This window comes from Triturus cristatus, chromosome 1_1, assembly GCF_964204655.1.
Source record: "Triturus cristatus chromosome 1_1, aTriCri1.1, whole genome shotgun sequence".
Classification (NCBI taxonomy): Eukaryota; Metazoa; Chordata; class Amphibia; order Caudata; family Salamandridae; genus Triturus; species Triturus cristatus.
The window spans coordinates 12,306,052-12,331,138 of record NC_140579.1 but is presented as its reverse complement, the minus strand read 5'-3'; the positions used below and the strand labels follow the sequence as shown (position 1 = coordinate 12,331,138).

The 25,087-nt window shown below is 54.4% G+C and overlaps 1 protein-coding gene across 2 annotated transcripts in view; it reads left to right on the top strand.

The window, feature by feature from the left end:
* LOC146869128 (E3 ubiquitin-protein ligase TRIM39-like) overlaps positions 1-25,087 on the top strand; it is an 88,807-nt gene that overhangs the window by 51,546 nt on the left and 12,174 nt on the right. The gene's annotated exons all lie outside the window — the stretch shown is intronic.

The following is a 25,087-nucleotide window of genomic DNA, read 5'->3' as shown; positions in this document are numbered from 1 at the left end:
TCCCGGTGAGGATGGTCGGTACAACGGGCCGCGGCAGCGCCAGCAGGTCCCAGGAAGATGTACGGTCCGCGGCAGCGCCAGCAGGTCCCGGTGAGAATGGTCGTTACAACGGGCCGCGGCAGCGCCAGCAGGTCCCAGGAAGATGTACGGTCCGCGGCAGCACCAGCAGGTCCCGGTGAGGATGGTCGTTACAACGGGCCGCGGCAGCGCCAGCAGGTCCCCGGAAGATGGAGGTTGCAGAAGGCCGCGGCAGCGCCAGCAGGCAGGACGATGGTTCACAAGAGCGGGCTACGGCAGCGCCAGTAGACCGTCAAGGCTGAGTTCACTCGGTGTCTCTCGACTCCAGGATACAACTGCCTTCCTGCTCCGGAGCTGCCCCAGTTATAGGGCTGGTGCCCTTTGATGTCCGGACCCTCGCACTTGGAGGTCGGAGGGTCCGGGATGAAGGTGTCCAGACACCCAGCAGGGGGTGGAGCCAGTGCCTGGGGGAGCTGGGGGCGATCGGCACCTGGCGGGGGAGAGCCCTTGACACTTCGTTCTCCCATTGACCTGCCAAGTGGTCCGCTCACCTCCTGGGTGGATGGTGGTGCCGGGATGTCGGGGCCGGCCAGGCCCGGGGTTAGGGTCGGGGTGAGGCCACGCGGCCGCGTGGTGCAGGGCCCAAGATGGCGGCTTGACCCGGCCGGGGAAGCCGGTGGGGCTGGAACACGTGATGAGTAGAGGTCCGAGGGCAGAAGATCCGTCGGGAGACGGGGCACAGGTGCTTGTCGCGGGGATATGCCTGGTGGGCCGGAGCTCGGGCCCTGTCGTGCGGGGAGGGAGCAAGCCATCTGTGTGGCCTGTCCAACATGCGTCCCCCCCAGCTGAAGGCGGGGAGAGTCACCCATCTCCTTGGGGACTCTCTTCGTCGAGACGGAAAAAGCGGGACAGGCCATCCGCGTTGGCGTGGTCTTGGCCTGGTCGGTGCTCCACGGTGAAGTCCATTCCCTGCAGGGAAATGGACCAGCGCAAGAGTTTTGGGTTCTCCCCCCGCATCTGCATCAGCCATTGCAGGGGTCGATGGTCGGTTTGTACCCGGAAGTGGGTACCGAAGAGATAGGGTCGGAGCTTTTTGAGGGCCCACACTACTGCAAATGCCTCCCTCTCGATGGTGCTCCAACGCTGTTCTCGGGCCAGGAGACGTCGACTGATGAAGGCCACCGGCTGGTCATGACCTTCGGGGTTCAACTGAGAGCGGACGGCTCCGATGCCGTGGTCTGAGGCGTCGGTCGGCACCACAAATTCCCGACTGTAATCGGGGGCCTGGAGCACAGGGGCGGTGCACAGGGCGGCCTTCAGCTTCTCGAAGGCCGCTTGACAATCAGGAGTCCAGTTGATCCGCTTCGGTTGGTTCTTGGACGTGAGACCCGTGAGGGGCCCCACGATGCTGCCGTAGTCCTTCACGAACCGCCGGTAGTAGCCGGTGAGCCCCAAGAAGGCTCGGACCTCGGTCTGGGTGACGGGGGGCTGCCAGGACTGGATGGCAGCAATCTTAAGTTGTAGTGGGGCCACCAGCCCGCTTCCCACTTGGTGCCCAAGGTAGGTCACAGACCCTTGGCCAATTTGGCACTTGCCGGCCTTAATGGTGAGGCCGGCCCGCTGGAGGGCTTGTAGGACCTCTTGGAGGTGACGGAGGTGGTCGGACCAGTGGCGGCTGTATACAGCGATATCGTCCAGGTAGGCAGTGCTGAACTCTTCGAGCCCCGCCAAGACCTGGTTCACAAGGCGTTGAAACGTGGCGGGGGCATTCTTCATGTCAAAGGGCATGACCTTGAATTGATAGTGGCCATCGGGGGTAGAGAAGGCTGACCGTTCCTGAGCCCTGGGTGTGAGGCCGATCTGCCAGTAGCCCGCTGTTAGGTCGAAGATACTAAGGTAGCGGGCGGCCCCCAGCCGGTCGATCAGCTCGTCTGCTCGGGGGATGGGATGAGCGTCGGTCCGGGTGACAGCGTTCAAGCCCCGGTAGTCGACGCAGAATCTCAGTTCAGGTGCGGTGCCGGGGGCAGCGGCTTTGGGAACCAATACAACCGGGCTGGCCCAGGGACTGTCCGAAGGCTCGATGACCCCGATCGTGAGCATCTTGGCCACTTCCTCCTGTATGCAGGCCCGTACCCGATCTGGTACGCGGTAGGCCCGGTGTCGGACAGGGGGACTGTCCCCGGTGTCTACGTCGTGCAAACACCAAGGGGTGACCCCGGGGGTGAGGGAGAACAGGGCAGCGAACTGCAGCAGGAGGTTCCGGCAGTCCTGGCGTTGCTCCGAAGTGAGGGCGTCAGAGAGCCGGACCCCGTCCACGGAGCCGTCATTCTCCTGAGTCTTCAGGAGATCCGGGAGGGGTTCGGAGTCTTCTTCTGCACCACTGTCCGTAGCCATCAGGAGGCTAAGTTCTGAGCGCACAAAGTGTGGTTTGAGTCGGTTGGTGTGGAGGACCCGAAGGGGGTTCCGGGAGGACCCCATGTCGATGAGGTAAGTGACGGGGCTTTTGCGCTCGACCACTTTGAAGGGCCCCGTCCACTTATCTTGCAAGGCACATGGTTCGGTGGGGGACATCACCCATACTTGCTGACCAGGCTCGAATTCAACGGAGGAGGCATTGTGATCATACCACCTCTTCATGTCCTCCTGGCTGGCCTCGAGGTTCGCCTTGGCCATCTCCCTGAAGCGCCGGGTCTGGTTTCGTAGGGCCAGGATGTATTTGAAGACGTCTGGAGGGGTCGTTAGGGGGGCCATCTCCCAACCTTCCTTGACTAGGCTGAGGGGCCCTCGCACAGGGTGCCCGTACAGGAGTTCGAAAGGGCTAAAACCGAGGGACTTCTGGGGAACTTCCCGGTAGGCGAAGAGGAGGCACGGGAGTAGTACATCCCACTGGCGACGGAGGGGCTCTTCCAATCCCCCAATCATCCCCTTGAGAGTGCGGTTAAAACGCTCCACTAGTCCGTTCCCTTGGGGGTGATAGGGGGTCGTGAATCTGTAGGTAACCCCGCATTGTTGCCAGAGGGACTTCATGTATTTGGATATGAAATTCGTGCCTCGTTCGCTGACGACTTCTCGGGGGAAGCCTACCCGGGAGAAGATCCCCATTAGGGCCCGGCCAACCACCGGAGCTGTCACTGTCCGTAGGGGCACCGCCTCGGGGTAGCGGGTGGCATGGTCCACTAGTACTAAGATGAACCTGTGTCCTTGTGCCGTGCGGGGGTCCAGAGGCCCCACAATGTCTATCCCCACCCTCTCGAACGGGGTGGTGACCACAGGGAAGGGTTGCAGAGGGGCTTTCAGCTTCCGACCACTCTTCCCGCTGGCTTGGCATGTGGGGCAAGATCGGCAGTGGTTCAGGACGTCATTCCTCATTTTTGGCCAGAAAAAGTGGGTCACTAGGCGACTGTACGTTTTGTCCTGGCCCAGGTGTCCAGCCAGGGGGACATCGTGGGCTAAGTTGAGCAGAAAGTCTCTGAAGCGGAGAGGTACCACCAGAACTCGACCGGCCCCCAGCTCGGCGATTCTTTGCTCGCTGTAGAGCAGGTCGTTATCCCAGTAGACCCAGTGAGTTCCGGTGGCGTCTCCTGCGTTTTGGGCGCTGGCTTGTTGGCGGAGTCCCTCGAGGGAGGGACAGGTCTTTTGTTCCTGGCGGAACTGTTCTTGGGTGGGCCCCCCTTCTTGACGCCACTGAGCCAGATCCGGAAGGTCCTGGTGCTGCGCGTCCTCTTCGGTAGTCGGGTCCGGGAGGCCGGCCTCGCCGTCGTCCTCTACGGGGGCGACCGGGGGCGGAGGTGCTGGCCATTCGGGTTCTTCTGATCGGGGGGGCGGCACGGGCGGCCATGGACCGGGTGGTTATGCAGGCCCAGTCCGGGAGGCCCAGCATCCCCAGGTGCTCTCTTCTCTCGACGGTGGCCCACGGGGAACTCTCGAGGTCATTCCCCAGGAGGCAGTCCACGGGGGCATCGTCCCGGACCGTCACCTTCAGTAGGCCGGAGACCCCTCCCCATTCAAATGGGACGCAGGCCATCTTACACATACTCTCAGAGTTATCTGCCGAGCGGACGGGGCAGAGAATGTTCGGCAGGATCTGCTCGGGCTTCACCAGGTGACAGCGGACGGCCGTCACACTGGCGCCGGTGTCACGCAGGGCCTCGGCTCTCTGTCCATTAATGGTCACCCACTGACCGTATTTCCTGGTGTTGGCGGGTAGGGGAGCCCGCGGGACCATGTCTCTTCCCCCTAAGCACGCCAGGACCATGGCGGCCGGTTCCCACCCTTGCTGGGCCGGCTCATACTCTTCGGGTTCCTCCGATAATCGCTCTTCCCCTAGGGCAGCGGCAGCTACCTGGCGGGGCTTGGGTGTTTGGTTTAGCGGGCAGCTCGGGTCATTGGCGTAGTGGCCTAGTCGCTGGCACCGGTGGCACGTGACGTTGGCTCGGAACCCAGGCCGCAACGGGGGGTTGCCCCGGCCGGCCGGAGGCGGGGTGCTGGCCACGGGTGTTGCTGGCAAGGCGTCTCTCCCTCGACCCTGGCCCCCTCCTCCTCCCCGAGGACGGTGCTGGCCTTGGCTGCTTCTGTTCTGGTCGTGTGGCCCTTTCTGGCCCACTCGGGTGCTTTCCCATCGGTCAGCTTCGGCGGCGAGCTGTCGGGGGTCAGTCAGCTTACTGTCGAGGAGGTGCTGCCTGAGCTCGACGAAACAGTTGTTTGACAGGTGCTCCCATACCATCAGGTTGAAGAGTTGTTCGTAGGTGGTGACCTGACTCCCCTTGATCCAACCCTCGAAGGCACGGCTGAAATAGTTCACGTATTCTACCCAAGTTGTACCTGGGATCCGGGTGCAATCTCTGAACCTCTGGCGGTACATCTCGAGTGTGAGGCCGTAGCGGGTGAGGAGGGCAGCCTTCATGTGGTCGTAGGACGACATTTGGTGATCTGGGAGCTGCAGTAGGGCATTGCGACCCTCGTTGATAAATCTCCCCCAAAGTCCGGCTCCCCAATCACTCCGGTCGATCCGGTGGGAGGTCATGGCGATCTCATAGGCTTTGAACCACTGTTGTATGTCGTCTTCTCGGACATACTCGCGGACAACATCCTTGGGGATATGGACTTTTTTCTCAATTGGCCCCGGGGTGTGTGGTCGCTCAGGCACCCCCAGTTCCTTATTCTGTTTTCGCAGTTCTATTTCCGCTAGTCGGCGCTCGTGCTCGAGCGTTATTTTTTTCTCTTCCAGCTCTCTCTGTCTCTGCTTTTCTTCTCGTTCCTCTCGAAGCCGCATATGCTCGAGGTTGAGTTTCTGTTCAGCTAACTTGAGTTCCCCATCCATCTTGAGTCGTGCCATCTCCAACTCGTGTAATCTGATTCTGTCTCTTTCTCGGATCTCCTCCTGCGAGAGGCCCGTTCCCCGCTCCTCGGGAGCCGTGGCGTTCCCCTCTGGTGTGATGCTGTTTTGGTCTGGTGTGACGCTGCTTTGGTCGGAGGGTCCTGCGACCCCAGTTTCTGTCCATGACTCAAGAGCGCGCTTTAGATCATCCTTGGTACTCAGGCCGGTGGTAGCAATGCCAAGTTCTATGCAAAATTGTCTCAGTTCGCGGTGGTTGTATTCTTCTAATTTCTCCATTTGGAATTTCTCGGTGGGGCTGCTATCTTTGGTCGACATCGTGTTTTTGTCGTGGGGTGAGCTACTCTCTGTACGATTACGCGTTGATTCGGATCGCGCCGCTGGCCACCAATGTTAGAAAAGGTAGACGGACCGGGAGGGTCGGCCGGGGTCAGGAGGAGAGGTCTCCGGGGAGAGCCGTCTCCAGCGATCGTACAGACAAGTAACTTCCCCCCCACAGACAGATACCACACACGGATAAGGTTCAGTGTTCTTTATAAGCACTTAGTAAGGTACGGTTGAATGGTACAAGGAGGTCTGGACTCAGGGGTCCCCTCGATTAGAGTCTTGCAAGGTAGGGAAGGGGGTAGCGGGACAGTCTGTTTACCAGTCAGGTAGTTCGGATGAGATGATGATGAGCTCACAATCCTCGAGCTTGGTGGTTAGGTGGTACGGGCCGCGGCAGCGCCAGCAGGTCCCCGAAAGATGGACGATGTACGGTCCGCGGCAGCGCTAGCAGGTCCCGGTGAGGATGGTCGGTACAACGGGCCGCGGCAGCGCCAGCAGGTCCCAGGAAGATGTACGGTCCGCGGCAGCGCCAGCAGGTCCCGGTGAGGATGGTCGTTACAACGGGCCGCGGCAGCGCCAGCAGGTCCCAGGAAGATGTACGGTCCGCGGCAGCGCCAGCAGGTCCCGGTGAGGATGGTCGTTACAACGGGCCGCGGCAGCGCCAGCAGGTCCCCGGAAGATGGAGGTTGCAGAAGGCCGCGGCAGCGCCAGCAGGCAGGACGATGGTTCACAAGAGCGGGCTACGGCAGCGCCAGTAGACCGTCAAGGCTGAGTTCACTCGGTGTCTCTCGACTCCAGGATACAACTGCCTTCCTGCTCCGGAGCTGCCCCAGTTATAGGGCTGGTGCCCTTTGATGTCCGGACCCTCGCACTTGGAGGTCGGAGGGTCCGGGATGAAGGTGTCCAGACACCCAGCAGGGGGTGGAGCCAGTGCCTGGGGGAGCTGGGGGCGATCGGCACCTGGCGGGGGAGAGCCCTTGACACTTCGTTCTCCCATTGACCTGCCAAGTGGTCCGCTCACCTCCTGGGTGGATGGTGGTGCCGGGATGTCGGGGCCGGCCAGGCCCGGGGTTAGGGTCGGGGTGAGGCCACGCGGCCGCGTGGTGCAGGGCCCAAGATGGCGGCTTGACCCGGCCGGGGAAGCCGGTGGGGCTGGAACACGTGATGAGTAGAGGTCCGAGGGCAGAAGATCCGTCGGGAGACGGGGCACAGGTGCTTGTCGCGGGGATATGCCTGGTGGGCCGGAGCTCGGGCCCTGTCGTGCGGGGAGGGAGCAAGCCATCTGTGTGGCCTGTCCAACAGTGTGGTATGCTATGCTATGGTGTGGCGTGTTATGGTATGGTGTGGTGTGGTGTGCTATGGTATGGTATGGTGTGGTGTGCGATGGTATGGTGTGGTGTGCTATGGTATGGTGCCCTACACTGACCTAGTGCATGCACCTACACTGACCTAGCGCATGCACCTACACTGACTTAGCGCATGCACCTACACTGACCTAGCGCATGCACTTACACTGACCCAGCGCAAGCATCTACACGGACCCAACGCATGCACCTACACTGACCTAGAGCATGCACCTACACTGACCTAGAGCATGCATCTACACTGACCTAGAGCATGCATCTACACTGACCTAGTGCATGCACCTACACTGACCTAGTGCATGCACCCACACTGACCTAGTGCATGCACCTACACTGACCTAAAGCATGCACCTACACTGACCTAGCGCATGCACCTACACTGACCTAGCACATGCACCTACACTGACCTAGCGCATGCACCTACACTGACCTAGCGCATGCACCTACACTGACCTAGCACATGCACCTACACTGACCTAGCGCATGCACCTACACAGACCTAGCACATGCACCTACACTAACCTAGCGCATGCACCTACACTGACCTAGCGCATGCACCTACACTGACCTAGCGCATGCACCTACACTGACCTAGCGCATGCACCTACACTGACCTAGCGCATGCACCTACACTGACCTAGCGAATGCACCTACACTGACCTAGCGCATGCACCTACACTGACCTAGCGAATGCACCTACACTGACCTAGCACATGCACCTACACTGACCTAGTGCATGCACCTACACTGACCTAGCGCGTGCACCTACACTGACCTAGCGCATGCACCTACACTGACCTAGCGAATGCACCTACACTGACCTAGCACATGCACCTACACTGACCTAGAGTATGCACCTACACTGACCTAGAGCATGCACCTACACTGACCTAGAGCATGCGTCTACACTGACCTAGAGCATGCACCTACACTGACCTAGAGCATGCACCTACACTGACCTAGCACATGCCCCTACACTGACCTAGAGCATGCACCTACTCTGACCTAGCACATGCACCTACACTGACCTAGAGCATGCACCTACACTGACCTAGCACATGCACCTACACTGACCTAGAGTATGCACCTACATTGACCTAGCACATGCACCTACACTGACCTAGAGCATGCACCTACTCTGACCTAGCGCATGCACCTACACTGACCTAGTGCATGCACCTACACTGACCTAGAGCATGCGTCTACACTGACCTAGATCATGTGTCTACACTGACCTAGAGCATGCACCTACACTGACCTAGCGCATGCACCTACACTGACCTAGCGCATGCATCTACACTGACCTAGAGCATGCACCTACACTGACCCAGTGCATGCACCTACACTGACCTAGCGCATGCATCTACACTGCCCTAGAGTATGCACCTACACTGACCTAACGCATGCACCTACACTGACCTAGTGCATGCACCTACACTGACCTAGTGCATGCACCTACACTGACCTAGTGCATGCACCTACACTGACCTAGTGCATGCGCCCACACTGACCTAGCGCATGCACCTACACTGACCTAGTGCATGCACCCACACTGACCTAGCGCATGCACCTACCCTGACCTAGTGCATGCACCTACACTGACCTAGAGCATGCACCTACACTGACCTAGTGCATGCACGTACACTGACCTAGAGCATGCACCTACACTGACCTAGAGCATGCACCTACACTGACCTAGTGCATGCACCTACACTGACCTAGAGCATGCACCTACACTGACCTAGAGCATGCACCTACACTGACCTAGAGCATGCACCTACACTGACCTAGAGCATGCACCTACACTGACCTAGTGCATGCACGTACACTGACCTAGAGCATGCACCTACACTGACCTAGTGCATGCACCTACACTGACCTAGTGCATGCTTCTACACTGACCTAGTGCATGCATCTACTCTGGCCTAGAGCATGCACCTACACTGACCTAGAGCATGCACCTACACTGACCTAGAGCATGCACCTACACCGACCTAGAGCATGCACCTACACTGACGCAGTGCATGCACCTACACTGACCTAGCGCATGCACCTACATTGACCTAGAGCATGCACCTACATTGACCTAGAGCATGCACCTACACTGACCTAGAGCATGCACCTACACTGACCTAGTGCATGCACCCACACTGACCTAGCGCATGCACCTACATTGACCTAGAGCATGCACCTACACTGACCTAGTGCATGCACCTACACTGACCTAGTCCATGCAGCTACACTGACCTAGTGCATGCACCTACACTGACCTAGAGCATGCACCTACACTGACCTAGTGCATGCACCTACACTGACCTAGCACATGCACCTACACTGACGTAGTGCATGCACCTACACTGACCTAGTGCATGCATCTACTCTGGCCTAGAGCATGCACCTACACTGACCTAGAGCATGCACCTACACTGACCTAGTGCATGCACGTACACTGACCTAGCGCATGCATCTACACTGACCTAGCACATGCACCTACACTGACCTAGCGCATGCACCTACATTGACCTAGAGCATGCACCTACATTGACCTAGAGCATGCACCTACACTGACCTAGAGCATGCACCTACACTGACCTAGTGCATGCACCCACACTGACCTAGCGCATGCACCTACATTGACCTAGAGCATGCACCTACACTGACCTAGTGCATGCACCTACACTGACCTAGTCCATGCACCTACACTGACCTAGTCCATGCAGCTACACTGACCTAGTGCATGCACCTACACTGACCTAGAGCATGCACCTACACTGACCTAGTGCATGCACCTACACTGACCTAGCACATGCACCTACACTGACGTAGTGCATGCACCTACACTGACCTAGTGCATGCATCTACTCTGGCCTAGAGCATGCACCTACACTGACCTAGAGCATGCACCTACACTGACCTAGTGCATGCACGTACACTGACCTAGCGCATGCATCTACACTGACCTAGCACATGCACCTACACTGACCTAGAGCATGCACCTACACTGACCTAGCGCATGCACCTACACTGACCTAGCGCATGCACCTACACTGACCTAGCGAATGCACCTACACTGACCTTGAGTATGCACCTACACTGACCTAGCGCATGCACCTACACTGACCTAGAGCATGCACCTACACTGACCTAGTGCATGCACCTACACTGACCTAGTGCATGCACCCACACTGACCTAGCGCATGCACCTACACTGACCTAGAGCATGCACCTACACTGACCTAGAGCCTGCACCTACACTGACCTAGTGCATGCACCCACACTGACCTAGCGCATGCACCTACACTGACCTAGAGCATGCACCTACACTGACCTAGTGCATGCACCTACACTGACCTAGAGCATGCACCTACACTGACCTAGTGCATGCACCTACACTGACCTAGCACATGCACCTACACTGACGTAGTGCATGCACCTACACTGACCTAGTGCATGCATCTACTCTGGCCTAGAGCATGCACCTACACTGACCTAGAGCATGCACCTACACTGACCTAGTGCATGCACGTACACTGACCTAGCGCATGCATCTACCCTGACCTAGCACATGCACCGACACTGACCTAGAGCATGCACCTACACTGACCTAGCACATGCACCTACACTGACCTAGAGCATGCACCTACACTGACCTAGCACATGCACCTACACTGACCTAGAGCATGCACCTACTCTGACCTAGCGCATGCACCTACTCTGGCCTAGAGCATGCACCTACACTGACCTAGAGCATGCACCTACTCTGACCTAGCGCATGCACCTACTCTGGCCTAGAGCATGCACCTACACTGACCTAGAGCATGCACCTACACTGACCTAGTGCATGCACGTACACTGACCTAGCGCATGCATCTACACTGACCTAGAGCATGCACCTGCACTGACCTAGAGCATGCACCTACACTGACCTAGTGCATGCACCTACACTTACCTAGCGCATGCACCTACACTGACCTAGAGCATAAACCTACTGTTGGACAGGCCACATGAAGGGCTTGCTCCCTCCCCGCATGACAGGGCCCGAGCCCCGGCCCTCCAGGTGTTACCCACAGAAACAACCCGCACCCCGTGTCATACGGGACTCCTGCCCCCGGACATCTCTGTATCATGGGGCCGAACCACTACCGGCTTCCTCGCCCGGCCCGGCCGCCATCTTTGACACTGCACCACGAGGCCGCGTGGCCTCAGCTCGACCCTAACCCTGGGCCTGGCCAGGCCCCGACATCCCGGCACCACCATCCACCCAGGAGGTGAACGGACCACTTGGCAGGTCGATGGGAGAAAGAAGTGTCGATGGCTCTTCCCCGCCAGGTGCCGATCGCCCCCCCAGCTCCCCCGGGCGCTGGCTCCACCCCCCTGCTGGGTGTCTGGACTTCCTCACCCCGGAACTCCCGGCCTCCAAGTGCGAGGGGCCGAACATCAAAGGGCGCCAGACCTATAACTGGGGCAGCTCCAGAGCAGGAAGGCAGTTGTATCCTGGAGTCGAGAGACACCGAGAAGAACTCATCCTTGACGGACTACCGGCGCTGCCGTAGCCCTGCCTTGTGAACTATCACTCTGCCTGCTGGCGCTGCCGCGGCCTTCTGCATCCTCCATCCTCGTCGGGACCTGCTGGCGCTGCCGCGGACCGTTGTAACTACCACCTTCGTTGGGACCTGCTGGCGCTGCCGCGGACCGTTGTAACCACCACCTTCATCGGGACCTGCTGGCGCTGCCGCGGACCGTGTAACGACCACCTTCACCGGGACCTGCTGGCGCTGCCGCGGCCCGTCCGACTGGAACACCGAGCTCGAGGATTGTGAGCTATCCATCATTTCATCGCATCTTCCAGATTGGTAACAAGACTGTCCCGCTACCCCCTTTCCCAACCAAGAGACTAGAATCGAGGGGACCCCTGAGTCCTGACCTCCTTGTACCATTCTATCGTACCTAAAGATTGCTTATAAATAACGCTAAAACCTATCTTTGTGTGGTGTACATCTGTGGGGGGGAAGTTACTCGTCTGTACGATCGCTGGAGACGGCTCTCCCCGGAGACCTCTCCCCTTGTCCTCGGCCGACCCTCCCGGTCCGTCTAACATTGGTGGCCAGCGGCGCAATCCGAATCAACGCGTAATCGTACAGAGAGTAGCTCACCCCACGACAAAACCACGATGTCAACCAAAGAGAGCGGATCCACCGAGAAATTCCAGATGGAGAAATTGGAAGAGTACAGCCATCGTGAATTGAAACAATTCTGCATTGAACTAGGCATTGCTACCACCGGCCTGAGTACCAAAGACGATTTCAAGCACGCCATTGAGTCGTGGGCAGAAACCGGGGCCGCCAGATCCCCGGACCAAAACATTACAGCATCAGAAAGGAACACCACGGCTCCCGAAGAGCGAAGAACGGGCCTCTCGCAGGAAGAGATCCAAGAGAGAGAAAAAAACAGACTACATGAGTTAGACATGGCACGGCTCAAAATGGACGGTGAACTAAAATTAGCCGAACAAAAACTGAACCTAGAGCATCTGCGGCTCCGAGAAGAACGGGAAGAAAAACAGAGGCAGAGAGAGCTCGAAGAAAAGAGATTAGCATACGAACACGAGCGCAAACTGGCAGAGATAGACCTACGGAAGCAGAACAAAGAACTGGAGGTGCCCGAGCGACCACGCACCCCGGGAGCGACAGAAAAGAAAGTCCACATCCCCAAGGATGTCGCTCGAGAGTATGTCCGAGAAGACGACATACAACAGTGGTTCAAGGCCTACGAGATCGCCATGACCTCCCACCGGATCGATCGAAGTGACTGGGGAGCCGGTCTATGGGGGAGGTTCGTCAATGAAGGCCGCGATGCCCTGTTACAGCTCCCAGACCACCTGATGTCATCCTATGACCACATGAAGGCTGCCCTCCTCACCCGATATGGGCTCACACCCGAAATGTACCGCCAGAGGTTCCGAGACTGCACCCGGATCCCGGGTACAACTTGGGTGGAATATGTCAACTATTTCAGCCGAGCCTTCGAGGGTTGGATCAAGGGAAGCCACGTAGCGACCTACGAGCAACTTTTTAATCTCATGGTTTGGGAGCACCTCTCTAACAACTGCTTCGTCGAGCTCAGGCAGCACCTCCCCGACAGTAAATTGACTGACCCACGTCAACTCGCCGCCGAAGCTGACCGTTGGGAAAGCACCCGAGTGGGCCGGAGAGGGCCGCACGAACAGAACCGGAACAACCAAGGTCAGCACCGTCCCCGAGGAGGAGGAGGAGGCCAGGGACGAGGAAGAGACACCGTCCCGGCCGCTCCCGCTGCCAGCACCCCGCCCCCGGCCAGCCGGGGCAACCCCCCGATGCGCGCGGGGCTCCGAGCCAATGTCACGTGCCACCAATGCCAGCGAGTCGGCCACTACGCCAATGACCCGAACTGTCCACAGAACCAAACCCCGAGACCCCGCCAGGTAGCTGCCGCCGCCCTGGGGGGAGAACAAATCTCCGAAGAACAGGAAGAATACGAGCAGGGTCAACAAGAGTGGGAACCGGCCGCCATGGTTCTAGCATGCCTAGGGGGAAGAGACATGGTCCCGCGGGCTCCCCTACCCGCCAACACCAGGAAATATAGTCAGTGGGTGAACATTAATGGACGCCGGGCCGAGGCACTACGTGACACGGGGGCCAGTGTGACGGCCGTCCGCTGTCACCTGGTAAAACCAGAGCAGATCCTGCCGAACATTCTCTGCCCCGTCCGTTCAGCCGACAATTCGGAGAGTCTATGTCGGATGGCCTGCGTCCCCTTCGAATGGGGAGGTGTCTCCGGCATGTTGAAGGTGACGGTCCGAGATGATGCCCCCGTGGACTGTCTCCTGGGGAATGATCTAGAGAGTTCCCCGTGGGCCGCCGTAGAAAGAAGAGAGCACCTGGGGATGTTGGGCCTCCCGGACTGGGCGTGCGTAACCACCCGGTCCATGGCCGCCCGTGCCATCCCCCGACCAGAAGAACCAGAATGGCCAGCACCTCCTCCCCCGATCGCTCCAGTAGAGGACACCGACCATACCGACCCCCCAGAGCAAACCCCCGAAGGGCTCACTCAGCCCCAGGACCGTCCCAACCTGGCTCAGTGGCGTCAAGAAGGGGGGCCCACCCAGGAACAGTTCCGTCAAGAACAGAAGACCTGTCCCTCCCTCGAGGGACTCCGCCAGCAAGCCCTCGCCCAGAGCGCAGGGGACACCACCGGAGCCCATTGGGTCTATTGGGACAACGAACTATTGTACAGTGAACAGAGAATCGCGGAGTTAGGGGCCAGTCGAGTGCTGGTGGTGCCCCTCCGTTTTAGAGACTTCCTGTTAAATTTGGCCCACGATGTCCCTCTGGCTGGACACCTGGGCCAGGACAAAACCTACAGTCGCCTGGTGACCCACTTTTTCTGGCCAAAGATGAGAAACGACGTCCTCAACCACTGCCGGTCCTGCCCCACGTGCCAGGCCAGCGGGAAGAGCGGCCGCAAACTCAAAGCACCTCTGCAGCCCTTCCCAGTTGTCACCACCCCGTTCGAGAGGGTGGGGATAGACATTGTGGGGCCCCTGGACCCCCGTACAGCACAAGGACATCGGTTCATCCTGGTACTGGTGGACCACGCCACCCGCTACCCCGAGGCTGTACCCCTGCGAACTGTAACAGCCCCGGTGGTCGGCCGGGCCTTAATGGGGATCTTCTCCCGGGTGGGCTTCCCCCGAGAAGTCGTCAGCGACAGAGGCACAAACTTTATTTCGAAGTACATGAAGTCCCTCTGGCAACAGTGCGGGGTCACCTACCGATTCACGACCCCCTATCACCCTCAAGGAAACGGACTAGTCGAGCGGTTCAACCGCACGCTCAAGGGAATGATTGGGGGGTTGGAAGAACCCCTCCGTCGCCAGTGGGATGTACTACTTCCGTGCCTCCTCTTCGCCTATCGAGAAGTTCTCCAGAAGTCCCTCGGCTTTAGCCCTTTCGAACTCTTGTACGGGCACCCTGTACGAGGGCCCCTCAGCCTAGTCAAAGAAGGTTGGGAGATGGCTCCCCTAAAGACCCCTCCAGACGTCTTCAAGTACCTCCTGACCCTACGCAATCAGACCAGGCGATTCCGAGAGATGGCGAAAGCGAACCTTGAGGCCAGTCAGGAGGACATGAAAAAATGGTACGATCAAAATGCCTCCTCCATCGAATTCGAACCTGGCCAACAAGTGTGGGTGATGTCCCCCACCGAACCATGTGCCTTGCAGGACAAGTGGACGGGGCCCTTCAAAGTGGTCGAACGCAAGAGCCCCGTCACCTATCTCATCGATATGGAATCTCCACGGAACCCCCTCCGGGTCCTCCACACCAACAGACTCAAACCCCACTTTGTGCGCTCGGAGCTCAGCCTCCTGATGGCTACAGACAGTGGAGCGGAAGAAGACTCCGAGCCTCTCCCTGATCTCCTGAAGACTCGTGAAAAAGATGGTTCCGTGGACGGGGTCCGGCTCTCCGATGCCCTCACCCCAGAACAGCGCCAAGGCTGCCGGGACCTCCTGCTGCAGTTTGCTACCTTGTTTTCCCTCACCCCAGGGGTCACCCCCTGGTGCTTGCACGACGTGGACACTGGGGACAGTCCCCCTATCAGACACCGGGCGTACCGCGTACCAGATCGGATACGGGCCTGCATCCAAGAGGAGGTATCAAAGATGCTCACGCTCGGGGTCATCGAGCCCTCGGACAGCCCCTGGGCCAGCCCGGTCGTGCTGGTCCCCAAAGCTGCTGCCCCCGGCACCACTCCTGAGCTCCGATTCTGCGTCGACTATTGGGGCTTGAATGCTGTTACCAGAACCGACGCTCATCCCATCCCCTGAGCGGATGAACTGATCGACCGCATGGGGGCTGCCCGCTACCTCAGCATCTTCGACCTGACAGCGGGCTACTGGCAGATCGGTCTCACACCCCGGGCCCAAGAACGATCCGCATTTTCTACCCCCGATGGCCACTACCACTTCAAAGTTATGCCCTTCGGCATGAAGAATGCCCCAGCTACTTTTCAGCGACTAGTGAACCAGGTCTTGGCGGGGCTCGAGGAGTTCAGCGCCGCCTACCTGGACGATATCGCTGTGTACAGCCGCCACTGGTCCGACCACCTCCACCACCTCCGAGAGGTCCTGCAGGCCCTCCAACGGGCCGGCCTCACAATCAAGGCCAGCAAGTGCCAAATTGGTCAGGGGTCCGTGACCTATCTCGGACACCAGGTGGGAAGCGGTCTGGTGGCCCCTCTGCAACTCAAAATCGCTGCCATCCAGTCCTGGCAGCCCCCAGTCACGCAGACCGAGGTCCGAGCCTTCTTGGGGCTCACCGGCTACTACCGGCGGTTCGTGAGGGACTATGGCAGCATTGTGGGGCCCCTCACGGGACTCACATCCAAAAACCACCCGAAGAAGATCAACTGGACCCCAGACTGTCAAGCGGCCTTCGAGAAGCTGAAAGCCGCCATGTGCACTGCCCCGGTGCTCCAGGCCCCCGACTACAGTCGGGAATTCATCGTACAGACAGATGCCTCCGACCATGGCATCGGGGCGGTCCTCTCCCAGCTGAACTCCGAGGGACTTGACCAACCGGTGGCCTTCATCAGCAGACGCCTCCTGGCCCGAGAACAGCGATGGAGCACCATCGAGAGGGAGGCCTTCGCAGTGGTGTGGGCCCTCAAAAAGCTCCGGCCCTATCTCTTCGGTACCCACTTCCGGGTGCAAACAGATCATCGACCCCTGCAGTGGCTAATGCAGATGCGGGGGGAAAACCCCAAACTATTGCGTTGGTCCATCTCCCTGCAGGGGATGGACTTCACTGTGGAACATCGCCCGGGCCAAGACCACGCCAACGCAGATGGCCTGTCACGCTTTTTCCGCCTCGACGAGGAGAGTCCCCAAGAGGATGGGTGACTCTCCCCGCCTTCAGCTGGGGGGGACGCATGTTGGACAGGCCACATGAAGGGCTTGCTCCCTCCCCGCATGACAGGGCCCGAGCCCCGGCCCTCCAGGTGTTACCCACAGAAACAACCCGCACCCCGTGTCATACGGGACTCCTGCCCCCGGACATCTCTGTATCATGGGGCCGAACCACTACCGGCTTCCTCGCCCGGCCCGGCCGCCATCTTTGACACTGCACCACGAGGCCGCGTGGCCTCAGCTCGACCCTAACCCTGGGCCTGGCCAGGCCCCGACATCCCGGCACCACCATCCACCCAGGAGGTGAACGGACCACTTGGCAGGTCGATGGGAGAAAGAAGTGTCGATGGCTCTTCCCCGCCAGGTGCCGATCGCCCCCCCAGCTCCCCCGGGCGCTGGCTCCACCCCCCTGCTGGGTGTCTGGACTCCCTCACCCCGGACCTCCCGGCCTCCAAGTGCGAGGGGCCGAACATCAAAGGGCGCCAGACCTATAACTGGGGCAGCTCCAGAGCAGGAAGGCAGTTGTATCCTGGAGTCGAGAGACACCGAGAAGAACTCATCCTTGACGGACTACCGGCGCTGCCGTAGCCCTGCCTTGTGAACTATCACTCTGCCTGCTGGCGCTGCCGCGGCCTTCTGCATCCTCCATCCTCATCGGGACCTGCTGGCGCTGCCGCGGACCGTTGTAACTACCACCTTCGTTGGGACCTGCTGGCGCTGCCGCGGACCGTTGTAACCACCACCTTCATCGGGACCTGCTGGCGCTGCCGCGGACCGTGTAACGACCACCTTCACCGGGACCTGCTGGCGCTGCCGCGGCCCGTCCGACTGGAACACCGAGCTCGAGGATTGTGAGCTATCCATCATTTCATCGCATCTACCAGATTGGTAACATGACTGTCCCGCTACCCCCTTTCCCAACCAAGAGACTAGAATCGAGGGGACCCCTGAGTCCTGACCTCCTTGTACCATTCTATCGTACCTAAAGATTGCTTATAAATAACGCTAAAACCTATCTTTGTGTGGTGTACATCTGTGGGGGGGAAGTTACTCGTCTGTACGATCGCTGGAGACGGCTCTCCCCGGAGACCTCTCCCCTTGTCCTCGGCCGACCCTCCCGGTCCGTCTAACACCTACTCTGACTTCGCTTGTGACCCTACAATGACCTAGAGCATGCACCTACACTGACCTAGCGCATGCACCTACACTGACCTAGCGCATACACCTACACTGACCTAGTGCATGCACCCACACTGACCTAGAGTATGCACCTACCCTGACCTAGCGCATGCAGCTACACTGGCCTAGCGCATGCACACAATTCAGTCAGTCAGTCAGTCAGTCAGTCAAAAGTCTTTATTCGGTTTAAGTGCAAACCATAAAAGCATACTACTAAAAAACACACTTAAAAGGATACAGATTTCAATTTAAATAATCACTAAGGCTAAAAACACATTAAATCCAAAAAAGAAAAGTAATAATTCCATTTGAAAAGCATTTAAAAGAGGATACAGTTCATTTCCTCAAAAATCTAATTACAGCAGATAAAAAATTTGCAATGTTATAAGTTTCCCAAACATCATTTAACATTTGAAGGTAAAGAAGAGCAGGTCTCACCTGCACAAAGCCTTTGTTTTTTAATATAGGGAGTAAAAAGCGTTTCCTGATATCAATAAAGTGCTCACAGAAGAAAAGAAAGTGTGTGATATCTGTGGTGAAAAATTATCACAGGAACAAGGGCCAAGATCCTCAACCCTTTTCCAACCTTTCTTTTCTCCAAACAGTAGGTGTAATTGATTTAATCTGAATCTAGTCAATAAGAAACGGTGATTTACATTTGTGACGTATCCTAGGTATAATTCCATGGATGGTGTTGTTTTACATAGCTGGTGAGCCCTAACGGTGCCCTTTACCAGCTCATTCCCTTCCCTATCCATGGTAGATATATGCATAAAGGTTTCTTTACACCATTTTGTATCTCCCTTTACTAGGGCTTCTGGTGACTGATATAATTCAGGTCTACCTAGCTTTATTGCCAGGTTCTGAATATATTTCAGCCAGGGTATGCGTGACCCATAATCCAGTGATATACAATCTTTCATGATCGTGCGATTGAGCTGTAAGTCCGGGTTTAACCAGATGCTGATCCACTTCAGTAATGGGGCCAGGGCAATGGAGTCCTCTACAAAGCCAATTCCAAGCTCCTGATGGACATTATAATTGGCAGTCGAGATCGGGACTGAAAGGAGGTTTTTTAAAAACCTATCCTCAACAATCTGTATGCTTTTAACATTTTTAATACCCCATACCTCAGCTCCATACATTGCCAAAGAGAAGCATTTCGCTCTATAGACTTGAATAAGGGCCTTCATTGGCCTGGCACCTAACTTTCTTGCAAAACCTAGAACAGCCACAGTCACTCTAGATAAAACAATCTTTTTTGCTGTAATTTGGGTTACCCAAGAACCTTGATCATCAAAAAGAATGCCCAAGTAAGGGAATGATAATACCCTGGATAATGGGTGGCCCCCACATTTAAAAGTTTTAATCTTTGTAGATTTTGGACCAATAGCCATAACATGCGATTTTGCAAAATTAACAGTTAAATCCAACGCCTTCATAAAACCCGCAAATGAATCTAGCAGTAACTGAAGGCCCACTCCCGTTCTTGCGAGTAGGGCGGCATCATCGGCGTATAAGAGTGCGGGAATTAAACATTTCCCTGCACGGGGGATGTCATTACAAGAGGTGATTAAAGCATTATCTAATTCATTTATATAAAGCGTAAAGAGCAGGGGTGCCAAAATGCACCCCTGTCTAGCTCCATTAGATATGGGTATGTCTTTTGTACAATTGCCCAATTGGTCATACCGTACCGTAGCCGTTAAATCCCTGTGTAGGTCAGCTAAGAAGTAGACGATGTTATTGTCTACTCCATGGGATATAAGCATGGACCACAATTTTGACCTATTTACACGGTCAAACGCCGATGACAGGTCCATAAAGGCTACCAGTAAGACTCCTTTCTTGGCCACCGTATATTTGCCTATTAATAGTTGTAAATTTAGGCATTGATCTATGGTGCCCATCCCTTTTCTGAATCCGTACTGGGCCTTAGAGAGTGTTCCTGTCTCCTCTAACCAACCAGTCAGTTGTGCAAGGACAACCCTCCCCAGTACTTTCACAGAGGAATCTATTAAAGATATTGGGCGATAACAGCTCGGATCACCTCTGTCACCTTTTTTATATATAGGTATTATGACAGATTTCGCCCAGGTCGGGGGCAGACCCAGTTGACATGCATTAACAAAAACGTTGAATAAAATTTTAGACCACGTTTTAATGTCTGATTTAAAAAGGTCTGCCGGGACTCCATCAGGTCCCGGAGCCTTATTGCTAGTCATTTGCATGATGGCATGTGTGACCTGTAATTCAGTAAAAGACAGAGTATAATTCTCCAGGTTTAATGTGGGTGCCACCCTGGGACCGTCTCCATCATACACCTGTGTAAAGTGACTAAACCATTTTTCTTCCTGAATGCCGCAGTCGAGCTCATTATTACTTTTGCCGTTAAAAAGGGCTTGTTTACCACGGACCAGAATTTGGCACTATTTTTAATGACATCTATAGATAAAAATTCATCCCAAGCTTCTTCCCTAATTTCATTTTTACGCTTACTCTGGGCCTTTTTATATGCTTTCCTGAGTACAGCGATTTCAGCTTTGTCAGGGGGGACAACTTTCAAAGCTCTCATTAACTTCCGTTCGGCTGATGAGCAACTGTGATCAAACCATTTCTCCCCATCCATGGGTTTGGCCTTGTATGCTTTTTTAAGGTCACTGTTGAGCTGTGAACAGATTTTGCTATATCTGAATCTCTTTTCCTTAGGTCGTCAGACAAGGTCAACTGGACAGAGTTATGGTCACCATGGATAGACCAGTTGACCTTGTACTGACTTACATTATCTACTACGGTTGTGCTTACAAAAATATAATCAATGGTGGAGCCCAGGCCACTTCCTTTATAAGTTGGAGTATCATCCAAATAATTAATGGGATGAACCAAAGCGTTTCCAGCGATAAGCTCATCTAGGAACATACCCTGCGGTGTATGTTCAAAGTGAATATTTCCTTGGTTTGAAGGACCTAGACTGTCCAATACAAAACAGTTGCTTGAACAACGATGAACATTAAAATCACCAAGCACTATAACCGAATAGGGATTCTTGTTATTATCATCATACAATTGCAAGAAATCATATAGACTACCTAAATGTTCGTTTGGCGTACTTTTAGTAAAAGAATTATAAAAATTGACAATAAGCCATTGAGAGACTACCAGACAGCTGCAACGAAAAACTTTGGTTTGATTGGTTTGAATTTCCACTGCAAGTCAATAAGGCGAACCTGTCTCCACTTTACTATAAAAACCCTCGAGTGTCATTGAAATGAGGGTTAAAAGTCCACCTTTTGCCCTCCCCCTGCAGGAGACCACCGCGGGTGACCAAAAAGCAGAATACCCATCCAGCAAAAAGGTACTTTCCGTGTCCCAGGTCTCTTGTAGCCCAATGAGTTCACAGCCTAATAAACAATCCCTCCACAAGGGATCATGCGCTTTACTGTTAAGGCCGGCTATATTCCAGCTAAGGACCCTTGTACCTACAGGCTGGGGTAGGACATTAGCTGAGCTATCCACATTACCATCTTTAACATTCCTCTCTATCGTCGTAACGTTAGGGATGCCCTCCACCCCCTTGTTTAACTGAATTTCTGCTATCCCCTGATCCTCCTCCATAGTCGATGTAGAAGCTTCCCTGATGGATATAGGAAGAACCCAATCACGATGAAGTCAATCATTTGAGTCTAAATCACTCAAAGGTTGGAAACGGTTAGATGTAACAACACCGTGAAAAAACTGTCCTTCATGGCTAAGTGCTCTACTCTTCAACAGGTCACTATTGGATTGATTTGTGTGATGCCTATAAAAATATCCCAGTGGGCGGAGAATGATACCCTGATCATTATGAGGGAGCAGGGTGGCTTTTAACAGGGCATTATTGACTAGAGAAGGATTACTAAAGTTTATTATAACGCAGTCCCCCTTTGTGTTCTTGCGAGAATGCCCTATCTATGAAACTCTTCTAGTAGTTAATATCTGGTGTGATAATTGCACGGGAAACCCACACTGTTCATTTAACCACGAAACAGATTTGTTCTTAAGGGATTCGTGGGATTCTGATTTATTAATCTGATCACCATCCATCAGGGGTGGAACATTTGTCAACACTGCCACAAAAGGGGCACATTCAGGGGGTAAGTCTGGTCGTGCTTCTGCTGTACGTATGATCCTGGTTTCCCTCTTGCTTTTTGGACAACTGTCTGGAAATGTGGTTTTATTCACTGCTATCATAGATGCAGCATCTGAGGGTTCAACAGGATTTAAAACTACCTTAGGGGACTTATGTGGCTCAACAAGTCCACGTGAACCCCCAGCTACAATACTAGCTTTCACAGGTGGGTTACTACGAGGGCCTAAAAGGTTTCGTAAACTTGCAATTTCCGCCGATAGTTCACCAATTTTAGTTACTAACGGTTCAACTATCTTTAGAATTTTAGCCTCCAAAATGCCTACCAGACAATCTAATCGATCAGAATCTATCTTTGTCTTTAGGTTGTTGGATGGGTCTTCCCTCAGGGTGTCCCCAGTTAAAGACACAAAACCTGTTTTTTTATTACTACTACGAGCACCTCCCCGTTTAAATTGGGTATGTTTACGAGGTCTCAAGACTCTCTGTATTACCGGATCAGGAGACTCCTCTGATGGAGCCTCATTTATATCTTTTAAGGCGTCCCTATTAGTTTCAACCAATTCTATGTCAGAAGAAATAGGGACTAGATCACCCAAAGTTACCAAATCATGGTTTTCAATACAACAACTCACACCATGAGTAGGCGGAGATAACAAGGTGGGTGTACTGATGGTGGTCGGGGTAGAGCCCTGACCTAGTGATTTGCGTCTTTCACTATTTATTTTAGTAACAACTTTTACTAGATAGTTATCTAGTGTTGTAGCAGTGGCAGGTTTAGTTCCTGACATTGTTTTCGACATAGTCGTGGATACCTCGGGATTTATTAAGATTTAAATTAAACAGTTGCGGGCTGTGAAAATAAAATAAAACGCCTACGCAAAGATAAGAGTTAGCCAAACTGAATTAATTATAACACATGAGACACTTTCTTAGCCTACACAGTAGCGCCTCTTAGTTCATGGAGTTGAACAGGTCACCAAGTCCAGTTAATATCAGATATGTTTTTTTTATCACAAACAGAGAGTGAGAGAATAAACAACGTGGTTGCGTTCTCCCAGAGTAACTTTTTTTCACAAAAAGCAACCACTATTGAATTGGCGAAATACCAAATTCAGAGTAGTATAAAGATGTTGTTCAACTATCTACTTGACAGGTGGAATATCAAAGATATTGAAGTAAAAGCCTCACTCACATAATAGTGACATGCTTCATCATAGGCAGTTACTCCACACCCAGAGAAGGTGGTACTCTCTGGGCGGACTCAACCAAAGATATACTGGGAGTTCTTAGATAAATGAACCACTGGTTAGGCAGGGAACCAGATCAAATTAAAAATACCTATGAGTGTACCCTATTTTAAATCCTTTATTATTGGGCACTCATGATATCAATAAAAACTTATTGTCGGGGTTTCTTTGAACTCGATTTGTTCAATTGTACCCTCAACCGTGTGCCAACATGTTTCGGCCCGTCTTGTAGCCCAATCGGGTCTGGGGGTCTTCGTCAGGGCGATATCTTTCCTTTCCTTATGCTATAAGGTCCCTGCGATTTAGCTGTACATGTGCTTACATGCAACTCATTCGTACGTGAGGCCTAATGCACTCACCTGTCCATATGTGCCTTCCGACTTCAGTAGAATTTTTCTATTGGACATGGAACACAAAGTTAACATGTATTTCTTTGACGACACAACAACATGAATCTATCTACAGCCCGTCTTGTGCTCGTAGTCTTTGATTCTTAGTTGTAGTGATGGTGTACCACCTGACTATGTGCTCTCTATTTTAGGGCTTAGTGTAATACATTAATCATTTCAATTTGCTCACCGCCACATCACATCCACATCTATACACCACACAACGTGATCATCATACTGCTTGTGTTTGACTATGAGTGAAAAGGATTGTGGCTAGAATCTCTTTCCTAGCCATCAATCCTATAGCTCTCTGCTTAGGCACCCATTCCCTCGTTGTGTTGTTTATTCATTTCTTAAATATATCACCATGCATAGGGATCGTGTATATCTCTTTCATCCAGTATTATATTAAGAACTCCCGGCGCTCACCTACTGCCCTGTGCCTACTGGCATCATGCAGATCTCGTGTGTTCAGGTGCAGTCCTGTAGTCAAACACTGCGTCAGAGATAAATAAAGGCAACTATTATCACGTTCTAAACCGATCTAATGATATACATCTCGTTCTCTACAAGATTCTAGTTTACGGAACCTTATTACCGCGTTTCTATCTTTTTTCGGTTTGGCAGAATATATACAGGGAGGTATTTATACTTATTTCGTTTCCGTGCCAGTGTTCCTACTTAAATCTTCAAATCCTGTGTTGCAGGGTGAACTTTCCCCCTCTTGTATATGTTTTGTTTGCAGTCCCTTTTGTTATCGCTAATCTTTTTTTTATAAAATTATTTAACCAGAACAATTTGGAACCATTCAGAGACTCTACGGGCGTCTCTGCTATCAAAACAGATCATGCGGGACAAAAGGCGTCTTAATTACAAAGTTTTCCCTCGCTGTCACTTACTTCATCAAGGACACCGCACCGCCGTTGCACCTAGTCAACCACACCGTCTGCCGTCGGGGATGAGAGTACGGCGGTGGCGGCTTTTAACCGAAGGTGCACGAGCCTAATTGGAGGGCGGTTCTAACCCAATTCTCTACCGTCACGCAACGTAATCGCAGCTGTTCGGACTTGTATGAGGCTGAACTACAAGACTTGTGGGAAATGTAGTTCATTTCTGTCTGGTGCGCCGTGTTCGATCCCCCTCACGGCGAAGG